The sequence below is a fragment of the Antechinus flavipes genome, chromosome 4 (genome assembly GCF_016432865.1).
Source record: "Antechinus flavipes isolate AdamAnt ecotype Samford, QLD, Australia chromosome 4, AdamAnt_v2, whole genome shotgun sequence".
Taxonomy (NCBI): Eukaryota; Metazoa; Chordata; class Mammalia; order Dasyuromorphia; family Dasyuridae; genus Antechinus; species Antechinus flavipes.
In genome coordinates this window covers 27,930,270-27,957,901 of record NC_067401.1, presented here as the reverse complement: position 1 = coordinate 27,957,901, position 27,632 = coordinate 27,930,270, and the positions used below count along the sequence as shown (strand labels likewise).

At 42.3% G+C, this 27,632-nt stretch overlaps 1 protein-coding gene and 1 long non-coding RNA gene across 2 annotated transcripts in view; both read left to right on the top strand.

Moving 5' to 3' along the window:
- NXN (nucleoredoxin) overlaps window positions 1–27,632 on the top strand; it is a 137,066-nt gene that overhangs the window by 3,397 nt on the left and 106,037 nt on the right. The window lies entirely within an intron of this gene.
- LOC127558862 (uncharacterized) lies at window positions 21,204–22,832 on the top strand. Its single transcript, XR_007952988.1, has 2 exons — window positions 21,204–21,427; window positions 22,470–22,832. It is a non-coding gene; the product is annotated as an uncharacterized LOC127558862 (long non-coding RNA).

Here is a 27,632-nt window from a genome sequence, read left to right as displayed (position 1 = left end):
TTAGAACACAAATGCATTCAACAATCCATTCATTTCTGGTAAATGCTTACTGAGCCACTGAAAGAAAATTGTATTTAGAATGCCAGTAGTTGAAAGTTCTTTCCATATGGGCCAGTTAACTTGATATAGGAAAAAGCTCAGTGACCACAGACTTCATCCCCCTTGTTTATAACAGAGCGAAATATTCTGCAAAACTCACTCAATGCAAAACTCATCTCTGCTATGGAAACAATGCTGCTTTGGGTTTTCTAATTGGATTTCTGGAATATAGACTAAAGATGCTGGGATCAGCAGCCATTTATTAATCACCTCCTGAATGCCAGGCTATGTATTAGGGTACTGCTTAGAAAGATAAAAAACAGTCCAGGATTATACCCTATTGAAGAAACACCACATAAAGAGCCATCTATAGCTCACATATACCTATCTCTTGCATATATATTCATAGAAAATAAACAGAAGTTGATTTTTCCTGAGGATAGGGAGCTCTGAAAAGGCCTCATTATCTAGGAGATGAGTTTTAAAGGAAACTTACAGACTTTGAAGAGGCAGAAATAAAGGAAGAATGCATTTGAGATTGGGGGCGAGGGTGTGTTCTGCCGTGGCCCAGTCCTTAGGCCTGTTATGAGTGAAGGGCAACAAGTGGGTCTACAGTATATGAAGGGAAGTCATGTGTAGTAGGTCCGGAAATGCGAGCTCTTTGGGCTGGAATCAAGCAGCGAGTGCACATTCCAAAGCATCTACAGTTCCAGGTTCCCTCTAGGGCCTGGGCATCTATTTGGTTTCAGACCTGGAGGCTTGTCCCAGGAGACAGATGGGCTTTCTGTTGCCAAAAATGGAGTTAGCAACAGGGAGCCAAGAGTGCTTTTTGAACAGAGGACTGACATAGTCAGACATGTGTGTTAGAAATATATCCCTTTGGCAGCTGTGGGAGAATAGATGAGAGAATGGAGAGACCGAAGGCTGGGTGTCTATTTAGGCAGTCGTAGAGACTCTGAGTGCCTGAAATCTGGCTGTGTGAGTAGAGAGGAGAGATGGTGCTCAAAGTCAAGGATACCAGGCATTTGCCTGAGTATGTTGGATGGGGGCAGTGCCATCATCAGGGAATGGCATTGATGTGGCGAAGCTGAGGGTCTGCAAAGGTTTTAGGGCCCTGAGCAGATATAGCAGTTAGAAGAGGAATGGGTTTGAGTCTTTGTAAGTGACCAGGAACCTTTTCAGGGCTCCTCCACCTTTTCTCCTTCTCCCTGCCCCTTTCTGAACTGTGGTCCCCTTGTAAGTCTTTGTGATCTTTGTAAGTGACCAGGAACCTTTTTAGGGGCTCCCCCTCCTTTTCTCCCTCTCCCTCCCTTTCTGAACTGTGGTCTTTGTAAGTGATCAGGAACCTTTTCAGGGGCTCCCCCTCCTTTTCTCCCTCTCCCTGCCCCTTTCTGAACTATGGTCCCCTTGTAAGTCTTTGTGGTCTTTGTAAGTGACCAGGAACCTTTTCAGGGGCTCCCCCTCCTTTTCTCCCTCTCCCTGCCCCTTTCTGAACTGTAGTCTTTGTAAGTGATCAGGAACTTTTTCAGGGGCTCCCTCTCCCTCCCTTTCTGAACTGTGGTCCCCTTGTAAGTCTTTGTGGTCTTTGTAAGTGATCAGGAACCTTTTCAGGGGCTCCCTCTCCCTCCCTTTCTGAATTGTGGTCTTTGTAAGTGACCAGGAACCTTTTCAGGGGCTCCCTCTCCCTCCCTTTCTGAATTGTGGTCTTTGTAAGTGACCAGGAACCTTTTTAGGGGCTTCCTTTCTCTCCCTTTCTGAACTGTGGTCTTTGTAAGTGATCAGGAACCTTTTCAGGGGCTCCCCCTCCTTTTCTCCCTCTCCCTGCCCCTTTCTGAACTGTGGTCCCCTTGTAAGTCTTTGTAGTCTTTGTAAGTGACCAGGAACCTTTTCAGGGGCTCCCTCTCCCTCCCTTTCTGAATTGTGGTCTTTGTAAGTGATCAGGGACCTTTTCAGGGGCTCCCTCTCCCTCCCTTTCTGAATTGTGGTCTTTGTAAGTGATCAGGAACCTTTTCAGGGGCTCTCTCTCCCTCCCTTTCTGAATTGTGGTCTTTGTAAGTGACCAGGAACCTTTTCAGGGCTCCCCCACCTTTACTCCTTCTCCCTGCCCCTTTCTGAACTATGGTCCCCTTGTAAGTCTTTGTGGTCTTTGTAAGTGATCAGGAACCTTTTCAGGGGCTCCCTCTCCCTCCCTTTCTAAATTGTGGTCTTTGTAAGTGACCAGGAACCTTTTCAGGGGCTCCCTCTCCCTCCCTTTCTAAATTGTGGTCTTTGTAAGTAACCAGGAACCTTTTCAGGGCTCCCCCACCTTTACTCCTTCTCCCTGCCCCTTTCTGAACTATGGTCCCCTTGTAAGTCTTTGTGGTCTTTGTAAATGACCAGGAACCTTTTCAGGGCTCCCCCTCCTTTTCACCCTCTCCCTGCCCTTTTCCGAACTGTGAAACAGCAAGCCTGCCTCATCATCGAAAGTGACACTGCAGAAGCAGCATGATTCTGCTCTTTGGGGTCCATGATGTCAAAAGAACTTGCAGTTCTGATGGCAGTGATTTCAGACATTTAAGTACCCTCCTTGTGCAGGGCAGCACTAATGAATCCAAAGTTTCTGCTCCTGAGAAGCACACATTCAACTGGAGGATATGACATGTACATAGTAAAATAAATACATGGTCATTTGGGGAGGGAAAAGTCAGGTACCAGCGGATGGGAGGATTCAGGAACAGGGAATGAGCACGTGAGCTGATCTTTGAAGGAAAATGAGTGAGTGCATTCTAGGAAAGGCTGTCAGCTAGTGGGAAGGCCTGGAGATGGGAAATGGGATGCTCCGCAAGCCAACTAGTCATAGCAATATGCAAGTAGAAACACTCTAGATAGGTTTCTGATGACGTTATAGCATGGCTTAGTTTTCTGAAATTGAAGGCATTAGAAGTCTGGGAGACATGACATGTAATATAATTAATACTAATATAAATGAGTAGTGAGTAGTGAAGAGAGTCCCTGTGTGTAGTACTCTAAGTAGAGCTGATCAGGATATTTTCCCTCTTCTTCCTGGACTGAGTCTGCACTTTTTCTTGGATTGTAAAAGCAACATTTCACACTGAAAGGAAACAAATGTTTGAGATTATGAATTTTTCTAAATTTCCATTAACTTAGCATCAGGAAAATAATAACTAGTATTCCTTAAAGCCCTCCACATCCTTATTCCCAGTAAAAAAAACAGGATTATGGTTCTAATTATTTACTGGTTGGCATTTCTCTAAAGAAAATTGAAAAATTATGCAGGGAAAAGAAAATGCCATGTGGTATTTTTTCTATTCACTTCCTTTTTCTATAGTAAGCAGCTTCAGAGATGAGCCTTATGTTTTGTATGCATTTCTGTTCAGCCATGTACCTCTATAAGTGCAATGAGAAAATAATACATATAAAGATTATGGGGTCTTAGCGGCCTCCTCCAAGGTTTAATCTGTTCATGCTTGTTTTAGAAGGGGCTTTTAAAAGTAATTTATGCTTGAGGTTTTATATGTTGTTGTTTTTTATGTACCACTGATGTTATGGAGCTGACTGGAAATTTTAACCAAGAGATAATAGTATCTTGTAGGTTAAGTTTATTAGGGCAATTATATCTTGATATTAGATTCATAAATACCAGATTTGTTTGAAAACATCCATTTCAAACAGACAGAATTTCTTGGATTAATAAGTAGGTTTTTGGTCATTTTTATTTTTTATATGTCCGATAGAAGACAGTGCATTTTCTTTGGAAAGTTGATATACATATCGACTTTTGATATTTAGTATATTCATCTAGCTCCGGAATAGTTGAGAAATCATTTTCATCCTTCTCTATGGCAAAGAAAGTACTAACTGATGTTCCATCTGCATATCATAGGGCTAAGACTTGTTATCATTGGATGCTTAGAACTGGGCTCCAGGCATTCCTGTTTTGGCTTAAAGGAACTGATCTCCCTCCTTAACGCAAGTGCCTTCCTCTTTATAACTCTTTATAACTGTGTTTAGTTCCTACTGTTTAGTTCCTCCTCACAAAATAAACTAGGAGTCAACTCTGATCTGTAGTGTTTGTGGGTCATTTCTGGTCTGACTGGTACACTCATGGAAGATTGGTTCATTTCTATGGCTACCCTAGAAGGTTTTTTTTTTTTTTAATTACATTACCCAATACCTTTTTATCTGGAATGACCCTGGAGATCCCAGAAAAAAGCACACAAAAAACTAGAACCTTAGGTCCTCTTAGAATGATCAGGAACTCCTAAATACTTTGGATGGTGAAAGATCTGCATACAATCTGTCTTAAAGATCTCTTTATATAATATATAAATCCGTAAAAAAAATTTAATTTCCCCATCCTCTGAAATGTACATGACCCATATGAAAAGGTAAAGTTTTTTTTTTTTAATCATCCCTGTTAAAGTGAATTTGGGTCTCTTTTTTTCTCCTTCTTCCCTCTCTCCTCCTTCCTTCTCCCCTCCAAAAAAAGATATTCTTTCAAATAAGAATTTGAATCCATCAATTAAGTTAGTTGAAAACTATGTGAGAAAAATTACTAACCTGTCCATCTCCTTTGATCTGAGCATCTGTTTCTTAGAAATCAAAGAAAAAATTTCCATATATTTAAAAATATTCATAGCAGTACTTTTTGTAGCAGCAAAAAACTGGAAAAAATAATAGGGAATGGCCAAACAAATCGTGTTACTTGAATATAATAGAATATTATTACATATTAAGAAATGATGAATATGAATAATTCAGAGAAACTGACAAAGGGATCAGAACCCAGAGAATGAAATGCACAATTATTTAAATAAAGATAACACTAAAAGACAACAACAGTCAGATCATTTGCAATGATGTTGATTTCAGAGGACTGACGCTGGAACATGTTTCCTTCCTCTCAGCAGAGATTGACTGTGGGTATGGAATATTATGACTCTCATTCCTTCCTGGTCAGTGTGTTGGATAAATTTAAAAAATTATTCTCATTTGACAAATGTGAACAAACATGAACATTTTTGTATACAAAGAATAGGAAAAAACCATCATATGTAAACCCATAACTCTCTTTATATATAATTGATTACTTTTTGTTTTTAAAGTATATTCTAAATCAACATATTAGTTCCCAAAATTATCCTGTTTGTCTGTTTCTCTCTGAGCCTCCTCCATTTCTGTGCACTTTTAAAAGATGCTTCATTAACACATTTTTTGACAACATTGTTATTAAATAAAAATTACTTTTTCCTCTCCTAATTCTCCCTTCTTCCCCCAAAAAAGGAAAAAAAAAGTCACATAAGCAGATCTACTTATTGGCCATGTTAGGAAATTTCTGTATCATTCTATATTTTTAGTCCATTCTCTTTTTGTCAGATGGGGAACAGACTTCATTAAGCGGTTACATTGATTAAAGTTAAATTTTTCAACATTGTTTTTTTTACAATGTTATTGCCATTACATCATTCCCCTGATTCTGCTCACTTCACTCTGCATCAGTTCACACATATCTTCCCATATTTCCCTGAAACCATTCCTTTCAATCACTTTTATAGCACAGTTATAGTCACATATATATTCATAAATATATATATTTATTCAGGTGCTCTTTATTGAACAGTTTTTCAAAATTGTTTTATTTTTAATAAGAGAGGGAAATATAAAGGGAATATATAAATATGGAATTGTAGCATATATACAAATTGCATCAGTAAAATATTTTTAAAATAAAATGTGGCTTTGTAAGGATAACAAAGACAAACGTGTTTAGAAAAAGCATTATAAACACTTAGTACATATACTGTGAGAGGAAGAGCAAGACTTTAGAGAACATAAATGCTCACTTCAGAGAGAATAAAAAATAGCATGGGATAAAAGCCTGCGATAGTTAGAGTGTTTAGCTGTTTTTCTAGAAAACTAGGTTGGAGATAGGTGTCGTGGGAGGCTGTTTTCCAGAACTATGCCCAGTCTAGTTTTAAAAGACTTACTCAATGATTTTTTTTCTTTCTTTTTTTTTCACTTTTGATCTGATTTTTCTTGCACAGCATGACAAATATAGAAATACGTTTAGAAGAATTGCATCGGATTGCTTGCTGTCTTGGGGGGGAGAAGAAAAATTTGGAACACAAGGTTTTGCAAAGGTGAATGTTGAAACCTTGCATATATTTGGACAAATAAAATACTATTAAAATGTAATTGGGAAATGTTTAACAAATTAAGTAAAAGTACAATATACATTAAAAAATAAAAATAGAAGCAAAATGTCTTTCTTTCCCCAGGTGTTGACCTTTTCAGATATTTGCCTCAGATTTTTTTCATTTCTGCTTTCTAGTTACTTAATCACATCCCACATACCTTGGAAATAAATCATAGTAGTTGGTTACCACAACTTGAGGCTTTGGAATTTATCAAATTACACAATCACCAAGTCATTGGAAGGTGGTGGTGACTCCTGCTCTCCCCCAAAACCCTCCCCCAAACAAACCTAATAACAACTAATAGCCAATGCTGTGAGAAATTTCCAAATGTATTATTCATTCATTGGGTATTAGAGGGCCTTGCTCTGTGCACATCACTGAAACCTCCCCCTCTCCCCATGATGGGGTATGGTGGGGGGTGAGGTACTACGGAAGAAGTAATACTCCAAGGACTATGGGGACTGAATGTGGATCACAACTTAGTATTTTCATCTTTTTATTGTTGTCGTTTGCTTGCTTTTTTTCTTTTGTCCTCATTTTTCCCTTTTGATTTGATTTTTCTTGTGCAGCATGATAAAGGTAGAAATATATTTAGGAAAAAAAGAAGTAATACTCCTCAGAAGGTTAGACTCTCATTGGAAGTGAAGATGTACAAATGAAACAGCTGAGAGAACAGGGGATCGGAGGAGATCTCAGTTTCTTTAAGCCCCAGGATATCACTAATAATGACAGATGTTTCTCTTTTTTATCTTCTAAGCTGTCCACAGGCTGTTTAGGCCCCTGAAGTCAAAACATGAAGATAGAAATGGTTACAGGGGCAGCAGCTTTTGAATGTCATTTTAAGGTGCACCATTCACAAAGCACCCTATACCAACTTTAGCCTCTGCCATTAGGTACTTGCCTCTGAATGCCATTATCATCACAACTGAGCAGATTCCTAGAAGCTCCTGACTGGTTCCTGGTCCTCTGGCCAGTAAGTGGGGGGAAGGATTCCATCTGAGATCTCCACTGGCTGAGTGCATGTGCCTTCCTCTTTACAGCTGGCTCTCCTTAAAATCCTGTGGTTGCTAAGATGATTAAACGTTATTCTGCTTACACTAGTCCGTCAGATTTGGTCAGTTTGGTAGATTACAGGGTTGTGTTTTCTCCATATTGGAAACATGATGCAGCGGAGTGATTAGCAAACATCTGTAGCGGAGGAAAATTCTTCTCTTTGGCCGAGCAGGATGGGCTTTGGATTTCTGTTTGAAAGGTTTACTCAGATATCAAGCCATTTGAGCTCCAAAGAACAGCCTGCTAGATCTGCATTTGCTTTGGAATTTATCAAATTACACAATCACCAGGCCATTAGAGGGTGGTGGTAACTCCCCCCAAAAAACAAAACAAAACAAAAAATGAACGAACGAACGCAACAACGACAAATAGCCAATACCCTGAAAAAAATTCCAAATGTATCATTCATTCAGCAGCATTTGCTTGCTGTACTGATTTGTAGTCTGATGGTGGTTAAAAAAGCTAAGCCAAAGTAAAGCCAAAAATGAGGGTTGTTGATTTCCACTGTTTTTATCTCTTGCCCCCTTTTGCTCATCTTACGTCTGTACAGGTTTGGGGAGGAAGATTTAGAAGTCCAGTATTTTATACAGAAAGACAGATTGAGAGATGCTATAAGGCAGAAATGTCATGCACATCACCAGCGACAATCCCTAGGGGAACTTGGAGATTAAAATGTAATTGGGAAATATTTAACAAAAAAATGATAAAACGTGGCTTACATTACATTTTAAGACTAATTCAGTGTGTTCCCAGGGACCCTTGTGTACAGATTAGCCCCTCATTTCTATTTGACTTTGATACTGTTGATGGTTAGTGGTTAGAGTGCTCCCCTTAGCATCAAAAAAGACTTAGATTTCTCTTCAGGGAATAGGGGTGTGATTCTGAGCAAGTTGCTTAAGTTTTCTGTGCTTCTGTTTCCTCATTTATGAAAAGTGATATGAACTTAGTGGCCCCCAAGGACCTTTTCTGGCTCTGTCAGTGACCCTGTAAACCCTGGGCTTTATTGCTCCATAGCCCTAAAGTCCTAAAGCACTCCACGAGCCCCGTTGGGGCTGGGGAGGGGGGGGATTGTCAGGACTCATGAACAAGGGAGTTTCACAAATTGAATAAGACCTCTCTGCAGTTTTGTTTTGGGGAGCAGGTTAAAAACTGGACACCCCATCACCCTTTCTAGCCCATGATGGCTGAGTTGGGAGGATTAGCAGGAAAAGAAAATTTGCTTCTGTACTTTATAACTCCTTATTTCTCATCTGTTCACCTGACTGATTTTAGAGTGCTTAATGCCCTGTGCTTAATTAATTTTACCTTTATGCATGTTTAAGGACGCTGTTGAACAAATTGGTTTTGAATTGATTTAGTTTCTTACTGGCAAGCCTTCTAACTTCATCAGGCTCCTTTGTTCTGGTTCTACCTTGTGTTTGACTATTTTCTAAATAATTAAAATCTTATTGAATCATTCGATCCAACCAACATTTATTTAAGTCCCTAGTAGCTGTAAAGGGCAGTGCTGGATGTAAGTAAATAGAAGGAAATTTGCCTCCACCAAAAAAATTATAGAATATCAATACATTTTATTTTTGTGAAGAAAAGCAGAATGAGAAGAGAAACCACGTGGTTATCCAGCTAAATGTGGATGATGGTTTTCCTGTTCTGAAATTTGGTGGCATTATAAAGCTGTGAAATGAGAAAAATTTTAAAGAATCAAAATGAGTTCTACCTCTCTCCTCTTTCCCCCAAAGTTCCAGAATTAGAGACAAAGAAACTTGAAGTTTCCAGGAAAATTGTCCCCTGCCATCCCTCGCTATCTATCCTCGTCAGTGAGAGAAAAGCATTGTTATAGATGTGTTTGCGTACATAAAGGGCGTGGGGCATTTTATGAGGAAAAAAAATTTTTAATTTTCTGAATGGTTACTCTGAAGAATAGACAAACAAATGCAAACAATAATGCATTGAGATTCTTTGTTATAAAAGGAATTTCGGATCTTAGAAATTGAAAATTCATCCAGTTGAAACTCTTTAAACAAGCCAGCTAAAGATTTATTTTTGGTGGGGAATGAGGGGAAAAAAGTTAAACACCTTATGGTTCATTCAAAAAGAACATTTGCGAAAAAGATTGCATTTATGAATACTTTTTCTTTTTTTCTAAGTTGAGTTTAATAATTTTTCTGTTCCATATAGTAACCAAGAATTGAATCACTCAACAATTTGTTGCCCCATAACTTAAACTGTTTTAAGAGAGTGGAGGTGAGTTAGCTTGGTTTGTGTACAGAGTATTAGATTGCTCCTGAGTTAGGGGAAACCTGATAAAGTTTGGCAGTTTGATAAATCTTATACCTTCTCTAGTATCTACTCTCTAAATAGTCCATTCTTTCTTCTTTAAGGAGATAATTAAGGAGGGTTTTTTTCCCTAGCCATCAGCTTGTTCTTAGTATTTTTATATATTGTAACAGGGTTTTAATTGAACTCTCTGATCACATATATAGTAGGCAGTATGTGGTTTCACTTAATTAATGCCTTTAAAGATATTTAAATAATAATTTAATATTAATAATAAACAAGTGGGGGCAGCTAGATGGGGCAGTGGATAGAGCACCAGCCCTGAAGTCAGGAAGATCTGAGTTCATATATGGTCTCTTCCTAGCTGTGTGACTTTGGACAAATCACTTAACCCCAGTTGCCTCAGCAAAATAAATGAATGAATGAAATAAAAGATGTCCCAGCTAAGGAAAGCCTAAACTATTTTAAATTGTACAGTGCATTGCCCCATAATCAAATAACTGATCATGGGAAGGAAAGTAGGAAGAATAATTCAAAAACTCAGTTCTCAATTTCAGATGCATCGTCCTTTAAACTGAGAGAGCAAAATGGGCTTTTTTCAGGTCAGTTTAATCACTACCTTCTGTTTATAGACCTACAAGTGTGATTTTAAGAAACATTTCATATTTACTGTATGTTTATCACCTTTCTTTTAAGTCATTTGCAATGCATTCTGGGTTCTTTTCATATTAATTTTCTTAGTGTCCCACAAGGTAGACAGCAGCAAGAAGCCCAGCAGTTTGACATGTTAAAAGGTGTTTTAAATAGAAAATAAATGTGGAAGTAAGGAGAACAGCTATTGAAGAACTCAAAGCAAAGAGAAGATAAGGTTTTCTCATACTTGGTATTGATGACTGAGAACAAAATACCAAATGTTCTCAAATTCACATTCTTTTGTCCCTGGCTCTTGATTTCTTCTTCTTAAAGAAATTTCAAGGGATACTCCTGAAGAATGTGCATCTAGAATTCCATTGGAAAAAGATACATTCACAATAAAACAAGGCAGGAAAGTTTGTGCTTTTTTGTCCAAGTGCACATTTTATAGGCCTTCCTCATCACTGTACATTATACTCAGCTAATAAGCACTTATTAAACACCTTCTGTATGCTAGGTGCTAAAAATAGACCAAAATCCAAAAATTTCTCTTTTTTTCCCAAGGAGCTTACATTCTTTTTTATAATAGCTTTTTATTTTTCATAATAACATACAAAGATAGTTTTTAATATTCACCCTTGCAAAACTTTGTGTTCCAAATTTTTTCCCTCCTTTCCCAACTCCTCCCTCCCTTGACATCAAGTAATCCAATATAAGTTAAACATATGCATTTCTTCTATACATATTTTCACATTTATTATGCTGCACAAGAAAAATCAGATTAACACAAGATTAGAAAGAAAAAACCAAGCAAACAACAACAAAAAAGATGAAAATAATATGTTGTGACCCACATTCAGTCCTCATAATCTCTGGGTGCAAATGGCTCTATCACAAGTCCATTGGAACTGGCCTGAATCATTTCATCATTGAAAAGAGCCATGTTCATCAGAATTGATCATCACATAATCTTGTTGCTGTGCACAGTGATCTCTTGATTCTACTCATTTCACTCAGCATCAGTTCATGTAAATCTCTCCAGATCTTTCTGACATCATCTTGCTGGTCGTTTTTTATACAACAATAATCTTGCATAATATTCATATACCACAATTTACCCAGCCATTCTCCAACTGGTGGGCAGCCACTCAGTTTCCAGTTTCTGGCCACTACAAACAGGGCTGCCACAAACATTTTGGCACTTACAGGTCCCTTTCCCTTCTTTAGTATCGCTTTGGGGTATAAGCCCAGTAGAAACACTGCTGGATCAAAGGGTATGCACAGTTTGATAACTTTTTGAGCATAGTTCCAAATTGCTCTCCAGAATTGTTGGATTCGTTCACAGTTCTACCAACAATGCATCAGTGTCCCAGTTTCCCCATATCCCCTCCGACATTCGTCATTATCTTTTCCTGTCATCTTAGCCAATCTGCCAGGTGTGAAATGGTACTTCAGAGTTGAAGGAGCTTACACTCTATCAGAAGAGATATGTATATATAAAAAGAATAAATACAAGGTAATTTGGGAAGGTGGGGACATTAGTACTTGGATGGGAGAAGATTAGGAAAGATTCCTTGGAGAATTACCAGGCTCTGGAGATCGAGAGATACCAAAATAAAAGAAATAATGAGCTCCTGTCCTCGAAGAGCAAACCAAAGGATGCAACAAATTAATTTCTGAAGGGAGACAGCACTATCCAAACTGGGCTTGAGGGGCCTTGCAGTGAGCCCAAAATTCCATCTGTATTTCCAGCCCTCAGTAAAATGTCAGGCTAGTAAGAATTGGAAATAATTGGAAGTTGTTTAAGTTCTTTGATTCCACAGTAAAACCATGTAATGGAAACTCTAAGTTCTGTGGCATCTGTGATTAAAAACAAACTTGAATTTTTTGTTGCTCATTCTTAGACCAAATTTACTGTATATTTTTATATGTACTGCAACAGTTTAGCCAACTTAAAAAAACACTTAAGATTAGATGTATTATATATTTTATATTATATTATAGAAAAGGAAAACTTTTCCTAAAGGGAAAAGCAGTTTACCTCTGCCTCTCCCTGAAACATGAGCATAGACACCATTTGAAGGTAGATTCCTGTAACTTTTCCACAGTCAGAAAATTTTATCTTGGGCTGTTTTTGAGTAGTCTCAAGCTGGGTGTGGTAAGATTGGCTGTGTGGGGGATAAAATTTCACTTTTTTCTTCAGGAATTTTATCCAGATGATTCTGTTTTGCTTTCTCTTCCCATTTCCCACTCCCCCCATTCCGCCCCCGTAGAGTCCCTAGGATTAAAATCTGTATGGATTTAATCTGTTTAAAATCAGAAGATATTCCTTTTCTCCATCCTACTGCCCCCCCTCACATGTGTGATCCCCTTTAAAGTGTGATCCATTCAGCACAGTATTCTTTTGATCATGGTGACTTGCAGCACCAACCCCTCATCTGTTACTCATTGCTCAAGGTTTGATGTAAAGTATAAAGACTGGACAGAGTAAAATGTCCGCGGAAATCATGGTGTAGCTGCCAACATCCCTCTGAATGACTTTGAATCGGGAGACGCTTTCAGGAGTGTTTTCAATGCATTTCAGTTTTCAGCTCCATCATTTTGCAGTAAACTTCCAATTGAAATGTTCCCAAATGATGATGCATTGTTATTCTTTAAAATAGTGTACTTTTTTTTAAAAAAAGAAAACCCTTTTCTGAGGTGTCTCATTCTATTCCTTTGATGACTGGTAATAATTTATATTTATAAAGTTTATACTTTGCTGGAAGGCACAATCCGGAACTTTTTGGGGATATCTACCATGGCTACTATTACCATGTCTTGCACATAGTAAGCCTTTAACAAATATTTGAATGATGTTATGGAAAACCCAAACATTTTTTAATCAGACATTTTCTTTTATGTAGCTTTGTTGAAGTTTTAGGAGTTTATTTGGACCTCTTTTGGTGGGACTCTTGAATTTTGAGACTCTTAAAGTATAGATACCCAATAATGAACCTCTTTGTGAGATAATCTAAATCTATTTCTCCATATAAATGGAGGTATGAGCTTAAATTTCTCTATGTGCATTTTGTATCTCTTTGTAGTATGATGTGTACACTTGTATATATGTGCAATCAAATGAATATAAACATTGTTTTATGTATTTTTTATTTTTTAAATGCAGTTTATATTTCTTGTCTTGATAGACATTAGTTACTTTTTTTTTTTACCTTAGTAACATTTTTTCCCCCATTCTCAGAAGAATTGTAGGAGCATCAAAGACATCTTGTCCAATCTTCTCATTTTAAAAAAATGAAGAACTGAGTCTTGGGTTAAGCAGCTTGTCCAAGGTCACAAGTAGTAAGGAGCATGTCTGGATCTGAATTACACTCTGACTTCAAATTCAGTGCCCTTCCCATTGCTCACTCTGTAGGCATGACCCTTTTAAAAGGAACTTTTAAAAGGAATTAAATTTTAATGTTTGTTAATGGCAGGCAAGCTCTCAGTGTTCAGTTATATCTTAGTTGGATAATAACAAGCCCAAGATATCACTAATCATTACCTCTAATTTATGTGAAATACTTCAGTAGTGATCTCATTTCTAGCGAAGACAAGGAGTTACAGACTTTTCCCCTTGCCCCTCTTCTCTCTCTCTCTCTCTCTCTCTCTCTCTCTCTTTTTCTCTCTCTCTCTCTCTCTCTTTCTCTCTCTCTCTCTCTCTCTCTCTCTCTTCTCTCTCTCTCTCTTTGTCTCTCTCTCTCTCTCTCTCTCTCTTTCTCTCCCTCCCTCCCTCCCTCTCTTATCTGTGTGTGTCTCAATCTGTCTTTCATTCCTCTGTTTCTGCTTTCTCTCCACCTGTCCTCCTTTTTCTTTCTCTTCTCTTGTTTTCTCTTGTCTTTTTTCTCTCTTTTCTCTTCCTTTCTCTTCACTCTTCTTCATCTCTCTTTCTCACTTTCTCTTTCCTCTCTGTTTTTCTCACTCTCAGTGGCTCCTTCTGACAAGCTTAGGGGGGACATGGTCTGGGCAGACATTTGAAAGCATTTTCAGTCTCTTGAGAGAGGGGGCCCCCATAGTATTGACCTGTAGCAATGAGAAGAGAGTGTCTGTGAGATTCCCACTACTGCTGCCCAGTCATTTGGATAAATTAAGAAGTTCATTCTTTGAAGCTGTCAATCTTCCCTTTCAAGAGTGGTCAGATTCATAAAAGAAAAAGAGATTTTTCAGTGAGGGGGCATTTGTGTCCGCAGTGCCTTTTATGGAGACGTCTCAGGCATTTTCCATTGCATATAGGCTTTTTGTCGGGGAAGTGTGCCCCACTTTAAAAAAAAACACAACACTGCACAAAACCCCAAAGTTACAAAACAGACAAATTGAGGGGGTGAGTGAATATTTGGGGCTTATGAAAGGAAAGGCTTACTTTAAATGATAAGTGCTTATCATGCATTTAAAATATTCAAAGTAGAAAAACGATCTTTACACATTTTTAGTTTCACGTCTATTGTTGGAAGATAGACCAGCTCCATGTCAAAACCTCTTTTGTCAAATACTATGTACAAAACCCCCAAACCTTCTGGTTCTTTAGTGTTATGCCATTAAATAAGGAAAACTGCTTATAAATCCTATTCAAGGTTCACAAGGGAAGCCTTGATATACTTCATATGATATTCTAACATGTTGCTATGGGAATGTTTAAGTAGACCAAAGACAGGAATTATGAAAGCCAGACTACAGAGCTGACTGAGAATAAGCCAAGAAGGGAGAATAAAGTTTTAGAGTGGAAATTCAAATTGACTTGGAAATGAGGCAGATTTTATTTTTAATGTCATCAATATCATCATCAATATTGATGACTGAATTTATGTACCACATATATTTTTTAACATAGTGGAAACACGATCTTTGTCTACAGGGAGCTTATATACTAAAGGGATAGTGAAATAGAGAATATTTAAGGGTTTATGCTCTGTGTAAATAACAACACACAGATCTATGTATCTGTTTCTATTAAGCTATAAAAATAGATATTATTTTAGGGTTTTTTTATTTGAGGGGTCTAGAATTTTGAGTGAATGGGGAACCATCATTACTACTATAACATTTAGGGTTTTCATATGCATAAAAATATTTATAGCAGCTTTTTGTGATGGCAAAGAATATGAGTGGATGCCCATCAATTGGGGAATGGCTGACCAAGTTGTAATCTATGAATGTAATGGAATACTATTTTCTACAAGAAATAATGAGCAGCTATTGAGCCTATATCCCAAAGAGATCATAAAAAAGGAAAAGGACCTACATGTGCAAAAATGTTTGTAGCAGTCCTTTTTGTAGTGACTAGGAACTGGAAACTGAGTGGATGCCCATCAATTGGGGAATAGCTGAATAAGTTATGATATATGAAGGTAATGGAATATTATTGCTCTTTAAGAAATGAACAGCAGGATGATTTTAGAATGACCTGGAGAGATTTACATGAACTGATGTTAAGCAAAGTGAGTGGAATCAAAAGAACAGTGCACACAGTAACCAAAAGATTATGTGATGATCAACTGTGATGAACCTGGTTCTTTTCAACAATGAGATGATTCAGGGCAATTCCAATAGATTTGTGATGGAGAGAGCCAATGAGAGGATTATGGGGATTGAATGTGGATCACAACATAGTATTTTCACCTTTTTTGTTATTGTTTGCTTGCTTTTTTTCGTTTTCTTTTTTTCTTTTTTGATCTGATTTTTCTTGTGTAGAACAGTAAATATGGAAATATGTTTAGAAGAATTGCACACGTTTAATCTATATTGGATTGCTGATTGTCTAGGAGAGGAGGGTGGGGCAAAGGGAGGTAGAAAAATTTGGAACACAAGATTTTGCAAGAGTAAATGTTGAAAACAATCTTTGTATGTATTTCAAAAATAAAAAGTTATTATTACAAAAAGGAAATAATGAGCAGGCAGATTTCAGAAAAACTTGGAAAGACTTCACTGATACTGAGTGAAGTGTGAAGAATCAAGAGAACAATTTACACAGAAAACAGCCACGTAATATGATGATCAACTGTGATAGACTTAGTTCTTCTCAGCAATAGTGATCCAAAACAATTCCAAAAGACTCAAGGTAAAAAATGCTATTCATATCCAAAAAAAAAAAAAAAGACTATGAAGCCTGAATATAGATTGAAGCATACTATTTTACCTTTTTTTCTTTTTTGTGATTTTTCCCTTTGTTCTGATTTTTCTTTCACAAACATGACTAATGTAGAAATATGTTTAACACGATTGTACATGTATAATCCATATCATATTACTTGCTCTCTTGGGGAAGGGAAGGAGAAGGAGGGAGAAAAATTTGGAACTCAAAATCTTATAAAGATGAATGTTGAAAACTATTTTACATGTAAATGGGGGAAAATTTATTAAGTGGGGAGGGAGAAAAGAAAATCAGCTCTATGAGAACAGAGACAGATTGTTTTATATGTTTACACCTAGTTTGTGGCACTTAGTATGCATTCAATAAAGGATCTTCATTTATTCATTAAAAACAAATAAAAAATAGGGTCTTGAAGCCCTATGTGATTTCCATCGCATTTTGCTGTCATCTTATTCATCTGCCTTCCTCCGGAACATTGGATGGATAATCAACTTTAACCTTATTTTGCCTAGGACCATCATTTCCTGGGCTTTTGCCATACTGTGTTATCACATGCATCTGAATTCTCTTATCCACTTTTCTAAATGCTCTTCTTCCCCACTAGAACATAAATTCCTTGAAGACAGCAACTATCTTGTCTTCTTAGATTTGTATCCCCAATTTAGCATAGTACCTTGCACATAGTAAACGTAGTAAAATAAATGTTCACTCACTCTGTCTACCTAACCTTGTATCTATCCATCCATCCATGTATGTGTGGAAGTATCTATGTATTATTTGTGTATTTATATATTTGTCTATGTATCTGCCCATCCATCTCTATATGTATCCACCTGTCTCTGTATCCATCCCCCCCTCTCTCTCTTTAAGGCAGAAAGTGATATCATGGTTATTTGATGCTTCAATCTGCTTCATTTATGATGGGGTAAGCTCTTGGGCCTTAGACGGTCTGGACCTTCTGAGTGGGGTGGGCTCAGTGTCCTCCATAGGCCCTTCCAACTCTTTCAGCTTCTCCACTGCTTTTCTGTTTTGTGAGGCAATATTACTTGTAGAGTTCTAGTATCATACTCTTGTCATATTTCACAAATGACTTTACATTTTAAACCCTTGTTGACTCTGACTGCCATGTTCCTTTGCTTGGCAAAGAATTCCAATTATTTGAGGACTGAGGCTATTTCTGAGCTCTTTCTACCTCCTCAGTGTAGTAGTTGCTTTATATCAGTTCAGTTTTTGGAGGATATGGTAATAATAATCACTTTTTTTTTTTTGCTTCTTGCCCATTTGGAGGCATTAACTACTTATTTGAAAAGGTTATGTTTTAGCCATTATAATTGGACACAGTCTCTGTTCATCTTTATCCACTTTTCTTGTTTAGTCTTGATTTTAATTTTTATTTCAACTAATAGACAATCTGACTACTTATAAACAGATGATTCGGAAATGACTCCCACATCAGTAATTAGTTGTTTCCTTTCCTGTAAGATGTTCTCATTTCAATTTTCTTATGTTGGCATTTAGTTTTTCTCCAAATTAGAACCTATTGAGACAATTCTGAAAGAGAACAACAAGGAGGCTAAAAATCACCCCTATTCCATCTCCTACCTCCTTGCATTTGCACAGGATAATCCCAATTTCTGTAAGGCACTCTGGCTGCACCTCGGCCTCTTGGAGCCCTGAATTACCAGCAGGTCTCAGCTTAAGAGCTGTATCCTTCAAGAAACCATTTCTAACTCCTGGAGTTGCTAGTACCACCCTATTCCCACCTCCTCCAAGACCCTATTTATTTTATATATATCCTTATCTGTCTTTCCTTCCCTACCCTTCCTGCTCCCACCTCTTCCAATAGATTAAAAGGTCATGGAGAACAGAGATTGTTTTATCTTTTTTTTTTAATTTATAGTATTTAGCATAGAGCCCGGCACATAAAGGCACTAAATTAATGCTCACGGATTGGTGAGAAACATCTCCATATAAGAAACATTACTTCCTTTCACAAACACTTGGTCCAGCTAGAGCCTACCTTATAATGCTCTTAATCACTAATAATTAGAAAAATGCAAATTGAAACTCTTTTTACTGAACATCCATTAGATTGACAAAGTTGAACAAAAAAAAAAAAAAGGAAATGACAAATGATGGGAGAGACCATGGGAAAACAGTAATATTAACACATTATTGATGGCCTTGTGAATTGGCCCAGCAATTGTAGGAAACCCAAAAAATTTCAACATTTGAAATCAATAAGCAGGAACAGGGACTCCCTGAAATATTTTTTGAGAAGTAGAGTTAATTCTGTTTTATTATTATTATTATGAACCAGACAAATGTAAACAAACTCCCTTTCAAAGAATAGAAAAAGAGTAGTGCATGAATCTCTAGTATGTATAGTTTATTATTTAAAAATATTTTAAATATTGGCTTGGCTGCGTTACCTTCTGAATTTCCTTCTGCTCTCTTTTTGTGTATTTTTTAAGGGATTCATTGATGCTTTTTTCTGCCTTTTTTTTCAGGTATTATTACTATGAGGATAGGAATTCTGATGGTCAGGATTCTTTTAAATTGTTTTTAAATGTTCTAAGATGCTTTGTAGGACGCCCCACATCAGTGTAGTTGTAACATCTGCTTAGCTTAAGCGGTAGAAAGTTTTGTGGCAGTTCTTTGGAAGGGAGGATGTTTATGTACTGTAGCTCCGGCCAAACAGGACACAGTAGTTCAGGCAGGAGAGGATGAGGGCCTGTTTTTGGGCTCTGGCTGAAGGTATAGATTTGTGAGGTGACTTTTGGCACGGAATAGGAAGAATGAACAACACATACAAACACACTCACACACACAAACACACACACTCAAACACATACAAACATACACACTCACACACAAATACACACACACACACACACACACACACACACGTGCGCACGTGCCAAAGCTTCTCTGTGTAGTGTAATAGGCGTGTGCCACTGATTAGAGATAATAGTTGGGATCAATAATAGTTGGTAATTAAATGGGATGATGGAGCTGGAAATTTTTAAGGAACTTCTCTCCTCTGAGCACCAGTTGGAAGCCCCCAAACCAGTTCTGCCTCACTCTCTGGGGGTATATTTATATGGGCTAAGTGGGTGACTGAGAGCTTCCTTCCAGTTTTGAATTTTCACTGGTTCTGACTATTTCTGGCAAAAACTGATCGGCCAACAAACATTCCTTGCCTTGTATAAGACGCTCACTAAAGGTTATCGGGGATGTCCAGAAGGGCAAGGCAGGCCCTTGTCTTCCTCACGGGGAGGGAAGGAGCCCTGAGTCCCTTGGAGGACAGAGAGGGCCTCAGGAGTTACTGAGGCTTCGGGGAGGGGGTGGGCCCGGGTGGGCGCTTGGGGAAGAGCATGTGGAAGGAGCTGACCTTGGCCTGAGCGGTGCTGACTGTCTTCAGGCTCAGTTCTCCAGGTTGTTTGTGCCCCAGGTACCCTTCCTTGGCCCATTAGTCCCTCTTAGACTTTCCATAAGGGGCCTTGGAGGCTCTTCATCCCACAGAAGGGAAAACGGAGCCGTGGAAGATTCAGAGCCAGCTCCAGTGGAGGGCTGCTCCGTGCTAGGTAGCACTATCTATTATTCATGCTGCGGGGCAGGAGTGACAGCGCTCTCATTTACACTGTGCTCCGGGTTTGCCAACAACCCTTATAAATATGCACAATATAACGCACATATGATGGGAAACGTAAGTTTGCTTTATTGCGGCTGACCTTCCCCTGGCCCTGAGCTGGGGCTGAGCCCGGTCCTTCCCTGAGAACGCCTCCCTGGGGCCAGCCCGGCCCGGCCGGGGGCTGCTGTCACACAGTAGGAGTTCTGCCGGTCCGTATGTGCCACCTCCCAGGGGCAGGCTGCTCTCCCATGTCAGGGGGGGAAGAAGCCCTCGGGAGCCCCCGCAGGCCACCCCTGGGGCTCTGCCGCACTTGGTCACCGTGGGAAGAACCAAAAGTGACCTTGCCCTTCTCAGGGCTGAGGCGCTTTAGAGCTGGGGGAAACCTACAGCTGTCCACGCCCTGTGTAAGCTGGGGTGCAAAAGGGGAGGGCGGCTTGACCAGACCAGAAGTGCCATCGGTCCAGCTGGGGCACAAGGGGCCTGGCCGCGGTTCCATGGTTCTCCTCACTGGGCTCGCTGCTGGGCACTCTCCGCCCAGCCTGAAGGAGGCAGGGAGAGGCGGGGACAGACCCACAGATTTTCCTTCGTGCCTGCGGAGGATGGGGCCCTGTGGGGCACTGCCAGGCTTACATGCAGAGGGGAGGAGGGCAGGGAGGATGGCGGCTCCCGGACGTTGTCGGGCCTTGTGTCCAGGGCTCCGAGAGCGGAAGCCCTTTCCTGGGACCGGGAGAAGAGCCGTCGGACTCCTGGATGGCGCCCATGAGGCAGAAGCAGGCAGGCGATGCTCGGGGGGACCTCTCTGCCCCAAGGGGCGCGGGGTGTGAGAGGGGAGTCGGGGAAGGCCGGGCCGCGCCCTCAGTGTCTCCGGAAGTGGCCCAGCCGCCTTGTGGAGGTGATCCAGGCCCGGGAAGAGCAGGAGAGGAAGCATCCGAAAGGCCGGTTGGGCCCAGAGCAGCTTTGGACAAGTGTTCATCCGGAAGGACGACAGCTGGGCAGGAGAGCCTACAGCAGAGGGGTTTCAGACGAGGGAAAGCTCAGGGGTGTCATTCTTCAGGGCAGGGTGAGTTTCACACATAATCCTTGTTAATAAATCATTTGCCACGCTCTGACACTCAGGAAACCATGCCCGGACCCCGCCGATGGGGCGGCCTCCGTGGGACTGACCCAGGGCATGTGATCCCGCAGCCGTGTGCAGAGGACAGCGTCATCCCCCTCACTTCCTGTCCCTGCTCTATGACTAGAAGTCACAGCTCCCTCAGGGAGAGTTTGGCCCCGTCGGGGACTGGGGAGGGCAAAGGAGCCAGAGCCGGTTGAGGAGCTGGGATGGGGTAGAGCCGAGGCTGCTGGAAGGGCATCGCCCTCTGGGACCCCGGAGAGCGTCGGCGGGCAGCGCCTGCCTCCTCGGGAGGGATCCCTCTCTGTGCTGGGGAGAAACCCGCCCTCGGGGTCTTTCTGAGCCAGGCAGAGGTGAGCGCCTTCCTCAGCTGCCTCCCACCATTTCCATCCCCTTCAGAGAAGGGCACTTGTGATTGCGGGGGCATCTGGAGCCCCGCGGTGGCTCTTCTGGCCAGCCTGTATCTGGGGGGTCGCACACAGGTCTAGAACTTGGAAGCATGACGAAGGCCCCGAGGCCCAGAGAGAGACTGGCCTGGCTGAGACCCCGAGTGCAGAGTCCCGTCCTCTCCCACCTGCCTCTGCAGACCCAAGCCCTCTCCCTCCCCACCCCAACAACCACACGTATCAGGGCACTGGAAGTGAACCGTGGCCAGTCCAAACGCCCTTCCCAGTCACCCTGGCCCCCGACACGTGGGAGCCCCCAGGGAGCCTCTCGGGCCGGCCCGGGTGGGGACAGCCGGCTCACTGGTGAATCAGGAGCTTGTGGGGGAAGGAGAAGGTTTGCTCCGGGGGGACGCCAGCAGTCAGGGTTGGGTCAGGCTGCAGGTGCCGAGGCCGTCCACCTCGCTGTCATCCTCCCCCGGAGGCTGGGCAACCCTGCTCACCGAACTCCCTTCATGCGAGAGTCAAACAGCGGCCAGTGACGCCCTCCCAGGGGGGCCTGGCCCTTCCTTCCTGTAAGGGGGGCCTCTGAAGCCTCTCCTCTGGGGGAGAAGTCCCCTCTGATTGGCCCTTTAGCAGGTTAGGGGATTTAGCAAGTGATGGGGTCCAGGGTGAGCGGCCTTCCTGAGGCTGGCTCCCAAGCTGCGTGCGCAGAGTGCGTGAGGGGGTCTGAGGAGGGGATGAGGAGGGGCAGCAGGAACCACGGAGGGGAGGACCGTGGCAGCCGCCCCCTTGTGCTGTTGGGGAGGGGCCGCAGCGGGACAGGTTGGCCGTGTGGGCCCCGGGCCCATCCTTTGCTTTGACTGGAGGAATGCTGGCCCCCGCCCTCCGCGCCCTGCCCGGGCTCATGCCTGTGGTTTTACTACTTTCATATATTTCCATACATGGAAGTGGACCGTGGCCAGCCGGGACGCACCGAGGAGGTGGTAGCCGGGCTGTTTGTTTTTCACAGCTGACGCCCCGCCGGCCCCGAGTCTCAAAAGCTGATGGAAAATGCCCCAGACTTCAGCTCACATGCCCGCAACGAGGAAGGGGAGCCAGTACGAGCTTGTTCCCGTCTCTCGGGGGTGAGTCCCAGCTCCTTCCATGGACCGGGCAAAGATGTCTTGTCGGGAGATTTGGGATCTCGTCCATTTGGGGGCATCTCGGAGCCCACCCACCATTTGTCTTCCTGGGACTTTTCCTCCGTCTGTATCCCACGGATAGTTTTCTTTTTAGCATTCTTCAGATACTAGCGCTCACTCTGTCCCTCTCTTAGGCCCGGCTCTTGCTGCGTAACTCAGCCAACAAATAAACAAAGAATTCCTGTGTCTTCCTAGGTGTTTTTTACTTGAAATCTCCGATAATGCACATTTAATGTTTAAATTAAAGCAAAAAGCAAATGTTTATTTTATTGAATTTGGGAAAATTGACGAACTGCAAAGGAAGATAAAGACAAAAATATAATGCTCAAACCCGAAGTGACGGAACTGACTGAGATAGGATTTGGGCAGTTTATTCTGGTATGTGTAGTCCCCCCATTGCAGGGGAGTTGCCGGGACGGACCCTGAAATGACCGAGAACAGACGTTTTCATCCCCTCAAGGAAACATGTGGTGCTCCAGGGTTTGATGTCCCAGAGAGCAGATCCTCTGTCTGAGGCAGCCATGTGATCCCAAAGCCATATTTGGAAGTGCCTGCACTTTTGTTCAACCCTCTGCTGCGGGGGGTTCTTGGGAGAAGGGAGAGTGTGCTTCTCGTAGAGCTGGGGTTTGTCAGGGAGAGCCGCCGGGAACTTGTAACCGGCTTACCGGGATAAATCTCACCTGGGAGTCTTGCCCATGACCCCCCCAAGCTTATTTCCAGGGTTCAGAGCCTTGATTTTTGTAATTGAATATATAGAGATAAGTATGGAGATAGATACATAGAAGTACACACCCATGGATGTGTGTATTTATGTATGTATGTTCTTTCTCCCAGAACATAGTGGTTTAAAGCCAGAGCTCTAACTTGTAGCTGTCTCCAGAGAGCCAGGGACTAGCAGCTGAGGTGTTCCATATTGGGCCTTGGATGAAGAGTGACGGAAACCCCTGCTTGGAAGGTTGAGTGACCCTCAGGAGCGAAAACAGATTCTTCCGCTTTAAGTTCTGGAAAAAAAATTCAACCTCTCTGACATTTATCACCACAATTTATATATTTTTTGGTTAATATTAGCTTTTTATTTTCAAAATACATGCAAGGATAGTTTTTAACATTCACCCTTGCAAAACCTTGTGTTCCAGATTTTTCTCTTCCCCCCCCCCAGAGAGCAGGTAATCCAATATATGTTAAACACACACAGTTCTTCTATCCATATTGCCATAATTTTCATGATGCACAAGAAAGATCAGATCAAAAAGGACAAAATGAGAAAAAACCAAGTAAATAACAACAAAAAAGTGGAAATTCTGTATTGTGATCCACCTTCAGTCACCATAGTCCTCTCTGTGATACAGATGGCTCTCTCCATCACAAGTCCCCTCATTGTTGAAAAGAGCCACATCCATCAGAATTGATCATCATATAATCCTGTTGTTGCCATGTGCAGTGATCTCCTGGTTCTATTCATGTCACTGAGCATCAGTTCCTGTAAGTCTCTCCAGGCCTCTCTGAAAAATCCTCCTGCTGGTCGTTTCTTACAGAACAATAATATTCTATAACATTCATAGACCAGAGCTCATTGAGCCATTCTCCAGCTGATGGGCATCCCCTCAGCCTCCAGTTTTTAGCCACTACAAAGAGACTTGCCACAAACATTTTGGCACACGTGGGTCACAATTTAGATTTTGAGCTTAAAATAGCAAGACTTATGCTTTTTCATGTCTCCCGTCTCCTTCCTTTCTCTAATTATGCTAAGGGATTATGTTGTAGTCTTTCTTGACTCTCTGCTGCTTCGGTTTTTAAAAGAGTCCCATTGATTTCATAGCTTTAGTCAGTGCTGTTGACCCGGCTCCTCTGTCTCTTTGCTAGTTAAAAGAGGCCATGCTGGGCTGGATAGATCTGTGTACCACGGAGACGCCGGGCTTGCGGGGCGGGTGGAACTTCCTCCCGAGTAAAAGATCTGCTTTTAGCAGTTCTGGTTTGGGGTGATTCCTCAGGCAGGCTGTCATCGACCCACTAATTGCTTCACCTCCAAGTGGGGGGCCAGTATTTGCACAGATTACGTCACGGCCTGCCCAGCTGCTCTGCCTCGGTGTGGGAAGATGGATGCTGGCTGAGTGACAGCGGAGCTGCTGTTTACCCGTGGTATATTCAGATGCAGGGCTTCCAGGATGCCTTTGTACTGTGGTGTGGGAGCACAGAGCAGCCAGGAGGAGAGAGAGGCCGGGGGGACGGGGAGCACGGTGAGGGAAGGGGGGAGGCTGAGCTGCTCCGGGCACAGGCCCACAGAAGGCTCCGGCTGCCTCGGGAGGACGTGGGAAGGGGTTTTCCAAACATCGTTCTCATATGTAGGGAGATGAAGAGAAATAAAGGAGAGGAAAAGGCAAAAGGAATTATGTTGTTTTCCTCATTGTTGCTGACATCTCAAAAGGTACTTTTGTCCATGTTTCACATTTAAGAACGATAATAATGGCTAATGTTTGTACAGTGCTCTCTGGTTTTCCATGTACTTTCCATGTGTTTTTTCATTTGTTTTCCTGGCAACCCTGGTTTGTTATCTCCATTTTACAGTGAGGAAACCGAGGGAGGTGTGGGTTAAATGACTTGCCCAGGCTCACACACCTAAGTGGCTGAGGCAGGCTGTCAGCAGCAGGAATTCTGACTCCCTGAGCAGCCCCTTCACTCCAGCTGCTCTCCTACCTTTGAAGGACATGCAAAGTAGGGAGACTTTCGAGGCTGGATGGTGTTCATACCGACTTCGTCAATTAGCAAGTATGTCCTGGGCTTCCCAGCGAAATGTCATCGGGGTCTGCGTCAGCGGCCTTGCAGGAAGCCGACCCTCCCGAGAGAGCGTGTGAAGAGCTGAGGCCTAAAAATAAATACATAAACAAACAAATAAATGGACAGATAGATTAAAAAAATAAAAAAGCCAAGGCCTGAGCCTGGCCCTGCTGCCGACCGGCTGGGTCACCTTGGGCAGGTCCCGTGGCTCCTTTTACGTTTCTGTTTCCTTTTTTGGGGCCCAGTGACTAGAAGGAACTAGCTTTAAAACTTACCGTTGCAAGTCGCAGACAGTAGTGCTCACTCCTATGGGTGGGCCAGTTCTAAGAGCAGGTTGGTCAGGGAGAACCATCTGCCCTTGGGAGCTTTTTCTTGGCCGGGTCCTGAAGCTCCTGTTCCTGGAGTTAGTGGAGGAAGAATTGGACCAGCTGCCCGGGAGAGTTGATGCGGCCTGGGCGTGAGGTCAGGAAGAGCCGAGTTCAGATTCTGCCTTTGATACTTATTGATGCAGTATAATGTGGACGTCATTATACTGCACTCCCTCTCGAGCCCTTTATTAAATGTAAGCTCTTATTTTTGTTATTGGTATTTTCTCATGTTTAAAACATGGGGGTTTGACGAGAGAAGCTCCACGGGCCCTTTCCCTCTCTAAGGCTGCTTTCCCCTTTCCCTCTCTAAGGCTGCTTTCCCCTTTTTCTCTCCAAGGCTGCTTTCACCTCTATCAAATGTGGCTTAGCTCTCGTTTGTAAAGTTGGCGCTTTACCAGTTAAAGTGTCATGAAGGCTTGTGCTTTGCCTCGCTCCTCTAGGGGAGGAGCGCCATATTCCCTTCCTTCAAAGCGTCAGCAAATGGACGGGGGGCTACGAAATGGAACAATAATGAAGGCCGTGAGACTGTAAGAAGCGGAGCGCTGGATTACGTGGGCAAGGTATGGCCTTGAGCTCCCAGCTGCTTCAGGACAATAGCAAGGCTACCTCCCTCCCAGCCCTTTTGTGAGAAGAGTGCTTTATAACCTTCAAATGCTCTAGAAAAATGAATGAAAAGGCATTTATCAAGCGCTTACTGTGTGTCAAGCAGAGAGAGAAGCAGAGGCAGTTTCTGCTTTCAAAGATCTCCCATAAAAGACATTTCTGGCACAAGGCAAAAATGGAAAGACCCGGTCGTCCTTCAGGCACGGCCACAAACCTTAGTGATCTTGTGTGAGTCACCTCCCTTCTGGAGGCCTTCGTTCCCTCCATCTTTAATGGAGTTACTCTCCAAAGCCTTTGCCACTCCAAATTCCTTGACTGTGACTATTAGAACTTCCAAGAAGAGGGAAGGAACCTTGGAGGAAGAAGACGGCCTGTGCTAGGACTTAGGGAGCCAGGGGAGAACATGTCACATGAGGGAAGGTACGTGGTGGGGGGCGGGGGGACAGTGAGGAGGCAGCTGGACTGGAGCAGTCAATAGAGGGAGCAGGGAAGTTGCATTGGGAGAGTGGGTGACAAGTTACTGAAAACTTTAAAAGGTAAACTCCTTTCACCTATGATCTTGAGTTCTAATCCTACCTGTGAACATTTCCTAATAGCCCCATGACCCAAGTAAGTCACTTTAACTCTCTGTATCTCAGTTTCCTCATCTGTAAAAACTTTAAAAGGAGTTTACTTCTGAGGCAGGAGCAGATGGGACCTATTGAAGGGTGTTGAGCAGAGGAGTGGCCGTGAGATTCAGAGACAAAAGGTGTCGTAGAGATGACCTAAGCTGACTTCCCCTTTGGCAGGTGAGGGGATGGGAAGGGTCATGGCTGGCAAAGAGCAGAGCCGGCCTTCAGACGGACCTTCTCAGGGTTGCCGGTCTGATGCCCTTGAAAGGGTGGTTTGGTGGAGGCGTGCCCACTAGAGATACAGGAGGGAGGGAGGAGGGGGAGACCCAGGCTGGAAACTGTAGTGCCCCAGACCTGGGAGGCGGAGTGAGAGTGAGGATGGCGGGGAGGAGTTTGCCTCACTTAATGATGTAACACTCCGACCTTGTGCTGCAGGGAACTCCTCCAGCAATAGGAAGCTGAGGAGAGGTCCTTTCTGTCTCCCATTCCCATCACTCCCGTGTGATGATCCCCCTCAGGAAATGCTTCTTAGGGCTTTTCTTCCCTGTTGTTGGAGTTGTTTTTGGAGGATCACCCCCCTACACACTCACACACACTGTCTCACACACTTACACACACACACACACACACACAC